General features: G+C 37.0%; 1 protein-coding gene across 1 annotated transcript in view; it reads left to right on the top strand.

Moving 5' to 3' along the window:
• Nucleotides 1-7,339: 7,339 nt before the first annotated feature.
• The window catches only part of LOC593232, a 40,849-nt gene continuing 36,784 nt past the window's right edge, over nt 7,340-11,404 (top strand). Inside the window, exon 1 of the mRNA XM_792718.5 lies at nt 7,340-7,594. The gene's annotated coding sequence lies outside the window, so the exon portion shown is untranslated. The remainder of the gene's footprint in view (nt 7,595-11,404) is intronic.

Raw genomic sequence — 11,404 nt, 5'->3', positions numbered from 1 at the left:
AGCCACACAATGGTTTCTACTTGGCTGACCAGTCCACTGAGGGGTCGAGGTCAGTAAGCCTTTCGTGTTTTTCGTGTTTAAAATAATGTATGAAAAGACTATCGTCCGGTAAACAGTTCTTTCTATTGTATGACCATTGACCCTACCATCCATGGTATAACTGGTCCAAGCAACGGTTTATGGTCAATCATTTCTAAAGGTCAAATTGTACTTTTCATTTAATGAACCATCAAAATTGACCATCCGTGTTCACGCGTAAAAATAAAAAAATAAAATTCGACATGAAGATAGTCCTTTAAATTGTTATTTAACAGGTCCAAGGAAATGTTTACCTCCAACATATTTCCTCCGACTTATTTGTTTGTATATTTTCGTTTCTGTTTTGTTCTTTTTGGGAGTGTCTTGTGATTTCTATACAAGAATACACTATTATTATTAATACCCCCATATAAAATATAATTTGTAGTGTGACTTTATGCAACTTTGATTGTTTCTTTTTATAAACATGTATGTATTTATCAATGTTTTGCGTTTAAAAGTGATTTTTTTTTTGTATTACTGAATCAGTTATTGTTATTATTGTTGTTTTTGTTTGTTTTTCTCATAAAATAATAATTCATGATAATAACTTTTATAGGGGGGCTTACACCCTACAAGCTCTGCTTTTTAGTTGGCCCTCCTTCCCTTTAAATTTCATGTTTATTTTTTTAATGTATTGTATTGTGCAAATTGATCTATATGTATAGAAATATGTGAATATGTTAAAATGTACCATCATTGTAAATAGGAACGATTGAAAGAGGAAAAATAAATGAATTGAATTGAATTGAATTGAATTGAATTGAATTGAATATATTTTGTTCCCCTTAAATACCAAAAGGGGAAGCCACGGCCCAGACGGTTCGATCCCTGGATGAACCATTTCCGCTATTTGCATTTATATTGGATTTAAAAGGGGTTCCCCCTCAAAGTGCCCACTACATGGTAGCCACACACAACGGTTCCAATTGTAGACCATTTTCGAAATGTAATCAAATTTAATGCACAAATCTTTGTTGAGTGCCTCGCTATGTCATATTCAATTCAGTTCAATTCGTATTTATTTATTATTACAGAAAGTATGAAGAAGAAAAAATTATGTACATATTCATTTTTTATCTTGATAAGTATACAAATATTACACTATACACATAATAAAATTATTACAAGAAATTCTGAGGAAATGGGAGGATCCACTAAAAAGCGGTGCTTGTAGTAGTTTGTGGATCCCCCAGAAAAAATGAAATTGTTTCAAATTTTGCCTACGAAGACTTGGAAAACACAAAACAATATTACAGAACAAGTGAACAACAAACAACCACGAAACGACAAGGAAAAGGAAAACAGACGAAAGAAGAAGGAAAAGGAGGAAAGAAGGAAGAATCAGGATAAATCATGACCGAAGAAGAGATAGTTATATTGGTAATTCTTGGAAGGTAAGATCATATAAGAACAAATAAATATTAAATTAATCGAGCAGATGATGAAGACCTCAATAAAAAAAAAGTAATCACCAGCTGTCATCGGATTATTGTTGTAGATATACTATTATAAGATTTGAGGAAAACTATTTTTAGTTTTTCTTGAAAGAATTTAGGGAGTGACTATTTGTAATATCTTCACTTAGAAAATACAAAAAAATCTATATAGGACCATCATACATAAATGACTTCTTTGCTAATAAAGTTCTTAAGAGTGGTATGTGAAACTCGTTAGACCGTCTAGTTGAGTAATCATGAAATTACCGTTTTAGGGGAACATGGCATTAAATAATATGTGGAAGGGGCTTCCTACTGTAGTTGTACATAAATTGTCCTAAGTGAAATAGATACAAGTCATTTGTTTTTAATAGTCTGCTATTAACAAATAATGGGTCTGTGTGTGAGAGTATAGCAGAGTTGTAGAAATTGTCATTCACCTGTTACCAATAATTGTATTTTAATATTCAGAATGCGAATTGCATATGTGTTGTTAGGTAGGGCATTACATAATGTTTTTACCATCTTGCAACACCAAATGTATGCGATTTGAATTCTTACTATTGAGACATAATTATTCGTAACAGGTGACCGTGAATGAAATAGTTCGTGTCGAAGCGCTTCTCAAAGGCATATCCATAAAATAATTTGGTTTTATTGCGAAAACATGGCAAATTGTACAAACACTGTACTTGGCTGACCAGTCCATTGACCGTACGGGTCGAGGTCAGTAGATTGTTTGTGTGTAGTGTGAAAAGACTATTGACCCTTCATCAAGCCCATGTAAAAAAAAAAAATAACAATAAAATTGTATTCAACAAGATATTTCATTATGTTTAATCCGTCCAGGCGTCATTATCATTCAGTCTTATGCGTGTTAAAAGTAATAACTTGTATTTAACCCTGAGATAGCTCTTTTTCTTTCCTAATATACAGGCCTACAACATGTTTTGGTCATTCAATCCCATGTGTGTCTATACGCGTTAGAAGTCGATAACTCGTATTCAAAACGGAGAAAGGTTTACTGCCATACAGTATACTTCGTGTTTACGTGTTTAAAAAGAAACTCTTATTCAACAAGACAGTAGATACCCTCTCTATTCACTGCTTTTCCATATAATAACGGTTTATTGCCATTCGGTCTAATGCGTACTTTTGTGTTTAAATGTGTAAGTCCTCTTCAACAAAAAGATAATGTTACCTATAATTTGATTTTTGTGTGTTTCTAACACAGGTTATCTATATCATACAGAAGATATCATAAAAATGAACACATTCGAGCTAAACGCGTTTCATAGGCAAGGTAAAGCCTCGGTCAAAAATGCTATTACGAACTGCTACGAACGCCGTACGAACGATTTTCAGACAATGGAAATTCGGGAAGACAATGGAAAAACAGGGAGATTCGCACGAAATTATCGTTCGTACGAACCTTTGTGACCGTAACATAAAGATAACTTGCATTAATTGGAAAAGGGCACTACCCCGGGCACTACCACAATGATTGTTCAGAGTAGAAAAACATAAATAAATTTGTATGACCTCATGGAAATCAATCCTTACGAAATTATATGATTGATTTTGTGTGGGCGCGATGATGCAATGCCGGTTATTTTGTACGATATTTTAATACGATTACATTCTTTCTGCTGGAGGAACTGTGTTTTTGTGGCTTTGTGGTCTTATATGCAATGAATCAAAGGGTAAAAGATTCAATATTGAATCGTTATAAGTTTTATTGACTTTCTCCTATAACAATATAGGTCTATGTCAAGTTGTGTGGAAAAACCGGATACGCTGAATACTCAAATTTCATTAACAACTCCCGGGATTCCCATATGTTTGCGTCCATAATCTTTGCAACTAAAAGAAAGGAGAAACAAAAATATAAAACAAAAGAAATAAAAATTCGAAAACTTCAATTGCTCCGCCTTCTAGTTCTAAATTACCGAATTGGCCACTGTCATAATTATACTCTCCACGTTTACAAAATTATGTGTATAGGGATCGTTTCACTTTGGAGAGGAAATCCACGTTAAATTATCTGGAAACCACTCCCAAAGCTCATGGGAATCACGATAATGTTTTTTGTTAAATGATTTTCATCCTTTGTTTTGTATGATTTGTTCTTTTATGTAATATATACACTTTGTTTTGCCGAATAAATAATAATACTAATTAAAAATTTGAACAATACAATAAATAAGTGTAAATGAGACGAGAAGTATAATAGTAATAGCACGAGAAAAGAGGAACCAACCAGAAGCAGAGCTTGTTGAAGTATTAGTTACTCAGAGGCTGTTTTACAAAACGTCTTGAAAACAAAGTATAGTACATGGAAAATCAATATATTTAAAGTTTAAAGCACTATTTTGGGAGGATTCCACATGGGGGTTTAATTCAACTCTAAAATTACTCTATTCTATCTATTAATGGACCTCTAAGTAAGGGGTGATGGTCGCATTTGATATTGTCTATATCTTGTTCCCAATCATTATAGATTATCCAATGAATCTTAATTTCTCGGCATCAATAAATTAACACTTGATCAGATAGTGTTTGAAGTGTTTCGCTTTCCTGAACACTGCATTACTCTATACTCCCACACGAAAATTACGAAACACACACACAAAAAAAAAAAAAAAAAAAAAAAAAAAAAAAAAAGGTTTCATAAGATAGTCACATGACCGTTGTATCATAGGCGGCATTTCGGTTTTCTTTGATAACATTGTGACGTCATTGGTGTTCCGTTTAGATACGACCGCATCACCACAATCACTTTCGAGATAATAATATTTTAAAAATAATATTCATTATTGAATGAGAGTTCGTTGACGTATTTCGTATGTGAAGGTGTTGGAGCTGATCATGACACATTTTAGGGAACAAACTCAATTCCTATGAGCTCGTTGTTGAAGGGTGTGCAACACTTTTTATCGCAATTTGGCATTGTAAGTACAGCTGTTAGCATGTTTTCATGTTTTAAAGTACGAAACAATATATAAATAGATGTGAAAAAGTTAAACGTCTATTACAGAAAAGTGAAGACAAAATACTCTCTCGATGCCGAGGGATCGAAATCTACTTTTTAGAAGTCATAATTTCGATCACTTTCTATTGAGGGGAGTTGAATACACTCAAACTTGTCAAAGAATATTGTGGAAATCCACTCCAATTTTCGTGGTTGCATTACTTCGTTGAGAGAGAGGGAGGGAGGTAGGATAGACAGAGGGGGAGGTATAGAGAGAGGGGGCAGAGAGAGAGAGAGAGAGAGAGAGAGAAAGAGAGAGAGAAAGGGGTATAGGGAGATAGAATTAAGGAGAGAGAGAGAGAGGAAAAAAGAGAGAGAGAATGAGAGAGAGAGAGGGGGGGGGGGGAGAGGCTGTTACCTTATCAGATATATACAAATAAGTCTGGTATCTTTTTATCGGGTAAATACAAGAAGTAACATGAAAATAACAGCCACCGTTTCCCCTAGAAAATCCTTCATAATATTTGTAAGCGAAAAGAAAGGGATAACAAACAGTAAGAGTAATCTCCATGGGCATGTATGCACGAGTACGGTACGAGAACGAGTATGGTGAGAACTAGCGGCGTAGCCCCCCCCCCCCCCCCCCACTCAGGTTTCGAAATGACCGCATGCGTGTTGCCAAAATGTCCGGTAAAGGGGTACTTTTCGTGCGACAAAGTCCGGCCCGAGAATTGTAAAAAAAGGGGTGTATTTGACTTTTCACCCGTAGTTTCTTAAAAAAGGGGGTGTTTATTCTTTTTTTCTCTCATCTCTTTGGACTCCTGAGAAATTATTCCGAATTTAGGGGGTACATTGAGCATTTTTCATGATTTAGGGGGTCTCCAAGGCAGAAAAAGCCCGCGAAAAGCCCGCGAAAGGGGGGTTCGGAAATGTTGGCATTCCTCAGATAGGGGGTGCTTTCAAAAAGAGGGAACGAGCATATGCGTACCCTAAATAACACTGAGTGGGGGGGGGGGGGCCGGGGGCGTAGCATGGGTCCATACATTGAGGGGGCACGGGTATCATCGGGGGTGGGCCGGGGTGGGGGTTACTCGGAATTATTGCTATTTGTATCCATCGCGTGGGTATGTATTATTGGGTCTCGGCCTCTTCTTTCAATTGCCGTTTTTCACATCTCCATTTCCTCTCTCTTTTCCTCTTTTTTTTCCTTCACCATTTGATTTATAGGGAAATCCGATAGACTCCCCCCCCCCCCCCCTGTCCAGAGAATCCTAGATCTACATGTTGAGAATATTAGTATTGTAATTTGGAACCGCTGTTTTAAGTCGAAATGCAATTTGTTTTTACGATGTAACCAATATGCAAATGGTTATAACGGTGCTATTGTTGGGGTGTGTGACGGAGGGGGGGGGGGGGGGGGAGGGGGAGGGGGGGGGCTGAGAATATCAATGGACTGTTAGGCTACTCCATCTCTGGAGTCCTATGCAAGTCACATGAAACACCGAATACAGAACGTAACCACAAAGTGGGCCACCGGAATCAAATGGTCAATTCAATTCCATCAGGTAATTACATTATTACTAGTCAGAAAAGCAGCGTTGCATTCAATAGTCTACATGTACAGACGCTATTCTGAACAAGATGGAATTGGTTAGTTGCGGTCAGATTGACAGTATTATGCTACCGAAAGAGTATAGTCCACTGCATTGCCTGGGGGTGTTTCATAAAGATCCTAAGTTGAACTTATCTATAAATTGGACTTAACAATTATGGAAAGCCGTTAGCATCTTTGAAAATATTTTGTAAAAATCTTTCATATTTTCAAGGAGATTTCATGTTCTTGATGTGGAATTTATGAAAATGTAAAATACTTGAATTTTTTGCTTTTGGATATATTTCATTTTAAGGCTACAAAAGGCTCTCCATAATGTTTAAGTCCAACTTAGAGTTAAGTTCGATTTAGGATCTTTGTGAAACACCCCCTGGACTGTTTCCGTGTCACGCGTCTAATCAGCTGAGATACACTCAATGTTATTAAAAATGGAGAAAATCCTTGGGTATATTTCGGGGATGGCGCGTTAGTGGATGCTTCACGCTAATTAGTGTAGGACGTAAGGGAGAGGGAAAATGACAATTGAAGAAGAAACAAAAAATATGTAAAAACTTCTCGACTTACGTAAGGAATGAATAGGAACGAAATTCAGAAATTCTGCTGTTGACATATTTTCTCTCGGTGGGCATGTGCAGAAACTATCCATCCACAAACTATATCTCCCTCTTTCTTTTAATGTACATGTATCCTTTTTTTTTTTTAAGAGAAAGTATAAAATATGGTGTGTTGAATCTAGGTTGCATACGTCAGTTAACGAGTCCAGGCATACATACTTTATTGACACATCTATCTTTAAAACATAAGAAACAACAACAACAACAAGAAGACTACCACTTGACCTCTCCAAAAGTAGTCCTTGGATAGTCTGTAATACAAAGACCTCCAATCGCTTTCTAAAAGATATTGACAACAATATCGATTTCAATTTTACAAGAGGTAAAGTAAATGAAACCTTAAACAAATCTCACAACACTAACAAAATAAGGGATGAAATAAATCGCTTTTAATATTTTTGTAGAATAAGGAGCCTAACAGTTGTATTATATAAATTGGGTTCGATTCGGGTCCCATTTATACTAGTATTTCGCAATTTGTACAAAAAAGTTTAGCTGACTAGACTATCGCTATGAAGCCGGTACAGGTGAACGATCGGGGAAATCCCTAAAAATTAATGATGACGTAGCTACGATGTGCAAGCTAGCTCGATGCATAGCATGGCATATGGGAAGTTGCTGCGAGTTACGTCGGAGTTCAGTGGAGCGCGCAGAGCATGGGATATGAAGCAACGACTGCATTCCATAATTGTTGCTCAGCTCAGTCGCGCAAGGAGTCCTATCGACTTATTTTTCTGCAATGGGACGTCCAAATGAACGACAGCGTAGCAATTATCCATCCTTCGTGGTCTGATATGTTGCAGATGTGTTATTCCAAACTGGAAATTAGTAAACGTAGCTAGCCAAGACAAATAACCGTTCTCTTTTTACTTTAAAAATGGTAAGTGAATAACCTTTCGATATTCTTTTTCTTTCTGTCATATACGACCGCGACCCACGGCCACGACTCCAGCAGGCACACGACGGCCAGCCTGTTCTAAATAAGAAATGAAGAAAGGCGCAAATGCAGCTTTCATGTACTGGTAATACTAGTTGCATGTGATAATAATAAGAGACCGTAAGAGCTAGTGCAAAAGAAATTGGGCTGACAAATTGAACACCAAGATGAAGATCCACCTTGTTTGTTTCCTTCAAATTGATTTACATGTAGATCGATCTAGAACTGGATAAGATTAAGAAATTTTGTGAATCAATACTTTGGAGAAGCTGTAGGCTTATACTTAACAAAAACAACAGCAACAAATGCTGAGCGCCAGCCGATCATAACAATGGACAGTACTTTTGTAGATATTACAAATTAAAAATAACCATACATTTTGTATTATCTTCCCTGAAAGAAGATCTGAATGTTGTTTTTTTTCTTCATTTCTCAACCTCTTAATCCCATCATCCTTATTTTAAAAAAATCTCGTGTTACTTAACTGATATTATTTGTCAAGGAATCAAAATTGCCAAATGCAAAGGCATCGGAAATAAAAAATAATTGGAGCTTATTTTCGTATAATTGATAAATGCCGGCTTGTGTGATAGATCTGACGACCTGGTACTCCTTTTTGATCAAAGCGTTATGATATTTTTGAAGGTATTCAGAAAATGTAGCTGGTAGTATTTAGCTGACTACTGGAGGCTTAAAAAAAAGATTATCTGTCAGTACTTTCATTTCTTATCTTTGCAAGGTATTCAGAAAATGTAGCTACATGTACATGCAGTAGTTTTTAGCTGACTACTGGAGGCTTTAAAAAAAAAGATTATCTGTCAGCATTTTCATTTCTTTGTCCTATGGTCTTTTAAGAAATAAGAAAACTGTTTTCTTTCCTCTGGCATAAAACATGTCCTTCTAGTTCTACCCTGCCCTTATGTTGAAGAGAAAACAGCTGTTGGCATACAAGTTGAAATTACGTGTACGCTGTATTCATGATTTTTTTTCTCACTTTATTGTCAAGATTTCCTGAGATTCTCTTTATTTCATGTAAAATCAGAATAGTCTGAATATAGGCCACTATCTAAAATATTTACTTTAAAATAGACAGGCCCCCCCCCCCCGAAAAAAAAAAAGAGAAAGCAGAATTAGACTAGAAATTTGAGAAATCTAATAGATTTACATGGTCAAATCTCATTGCTGAATTGTGATGAAGTGATCTATGCTATCTCAACTGAAAAAAATCTCTGGTTGGAATAGTTTCATAACCCCTTTTGACCTCTGAGGCTCTCCTCTTATGGGAGGAGAAGGGTTTGATGGAGCCAGATGTCGTCTCGGCGGAGCATATCCCCGGACGGAATAGCATGATTTTACGCTCTAATGTTATCGGACTATGACACACTTGAATGGCCACATGTACTTCGTTGACAATGAACTAGATGATTGGGAATCCCCAACCATATGTGCCGCCCTTCAGCAAAGGCCAAGGACTTTATACCGTGAAAAGTTGGCTTGCGGACACATGTCTGAGTCCTACATTTATTGGAGATATGTACACCTGTCATCCTGATTCCATCTTTTTACGAGGAGGTGGCGGTACAAAAGCTAGTTCCAAGAACTCCAAGGAAATAACGGCATTCCATTGCGGACAGTGATAAAAGGGGATTTTCAATCCACAGATTACACGCGCGCGATGTCAATCTTGAGCAAGGAATTAGTTTCTCAATACTGCATGTGATTAAAAATTAAAGGTTGAGTTCTGGTCATGCAGTTGATTTGTGAAAGAAGGGGTTTAGAAGTGATTAGAAAGGTTGATCATGTTATTGTTGCATATCAGTATTGGTGTATACGGCAAGGTTTTGAAATCATGATGATAAGAAATCGACTCGGTCTAGCTTAATTACTAAGAGTCGAATGCACTTTACACAGAAATGTGTACCGTACATGTATATGGGACTACACAGACATGTGGCGTGAAAGTTGTGGTTTACAACCTTTTGACACAAGTAACATGTCATATTTTGAACATGAGGGCAACTGTGGGGCCATTCTTTCCCTAGGAAATTGTTTCTATGATTCTCTTCCATACTAATATAAAAAGAATGAAAAAGCTCACAAAGTGTTTTGCTTTTGCACCTTTCCCAGAACTGGACCTTCTCTTTAAGAGCCGGCATGTAGTTTCGGATAGATGCGGAAAAAGATCAAGCATAAAGGAATGTTATTTCCCTGTAATACAAGTTCATACAAGTGAAAATGAAAGCAGTCTCAACATTAAATGCCATTCATTTGACGGGTTATTGAACCATAAAGAAATAGAAGGGGATTTTTTTTAAATTAAAAGCATAATTGCATTATCAAATAATAACATACATGTCTGTATTGAATAAAGAGGGTGAATGGCATGAATACAAAACAAATGCCCCCAATCTTCGAACATATCAATTTGTATTTCAATGTCGGCCTACTGCTTGTTTTTTGGTTGTAGATTCCCCGCAAATTTAACCAGTGCAAATTTGCTAAGGTGAAGGGGGTCAGGTTTTACCCTCCAACGCCCTGCCCAAGACAAAGAAAGGGAAGTAATTTTGATAGTCAGTTTCAAGTGTGGTCCTCGTGAATTAATTCAATATTTGGACAAACAATTTTTAGACCAATTAACTTGTTACTCCCTATCCCCGCCTAGCTTGTCCCCATTTCTTGTCGTGATTGATCCGATTTTGTTAGTCAAGTGCAACAACAACCGAACTGCAATACTTCCATGGAATTGAGAATGCAAATATATGATTTCTTTTTATGGACTCTTTTTGTTTGTACAGTTTGCCCACTCATTCTGTTGCAATCCAAAGTTCAATTAAAGCAGGTCACTTTAATTGCCAGAAAAGAACAATTAGGATACATTTCAAGAGCCCTGATTAGCCTGTTCTGTGAACCATGCACATACTTTTAATAAATTAATAAATTGAGTGCATGCAGGGGGTCAATTTTGGCCATGGCTTACTTTTCAGAGGTTACTAAGAGTGATCATCAGAATACAGGGGGGGGGGGGGGGGTTTGACTTTGGTGATCAAATATGTGTATTCTGTTTCAATGTCCCTCTTCCAATTGAGCTACCGGTGTGTCAATTTGGGCTGCGGTCGAAGTCTACTTTGCTGAGGATACCAAAGCAGGAATAATCATTAAAACTCAAGGATATAAGCTTGCCTTTTATAATGTTTGATGATCAATATCTCGCTTCGGTATCATTCCTTTAATTGGATCTCTACCATCTTGGTAAAGGGGAATTCCAAGCTCTTTTTTTCTGCCATACTACCCCATTAAGTTCTATTTCAGGACTCTCACGTAAGTTTATAAATGTGCACTTGCCTATTATATAGGCAATTAGGCAGATACCCCGCACTATAGCTCTGTAGCTGGTGTACAAGATATTCCTATTATCTGAATGCATGCGTGTGTTTACAATGTCTTACAGCGTGAGTGCTAACTTGCGATACCTGCAGGTGAGTTGAATGCAAAGGATCTGTACGTTATTGTTACAAACCATAACATCAGAGAATTGAGGGTCATGTGGAATAAGATCAATTGTGTAAGAGGTCAATTGTTCTGTCATGGAAGAATGAGTAGGTGACAAGGTCCATATCAGCTAGGGCAGCCCATGAGAAGTGCATGCCAATATCGGTCCAGTGGACTCTCAGAAAAGGTAATATATGCCCACAAGACCGGTATGTCGGTCACATGGACCATCTGTCTTGTCTGCCTAATCTGACTCTTTTCAGC

The sequence above is a fragment of the Strongylocentrotus purpuratus genome, unplaced genomic scaffold, assembly GCF_000002235.5.
Source record: "Strongylocentrotus purpuratus isolate Spur 01 unplaced genomic scaffold, Spur_5.0 spur5_scaffold_19, whole genome shotgun sequence".
In the NCBI taxonomy this organism is placed as follows: Eukaryota; Metazoa; Echinodermata; class Echinoidea; order Camarodonta; family Strongylocentrotidae; genus Strongylocentrotus; species Strongylocentrotus purpuratus.
The sequence above is the reverse complement of the archived record's forward strand: the minus strand, read 5'-3'. Positions and strand labels throughout refer to the sequence as shown.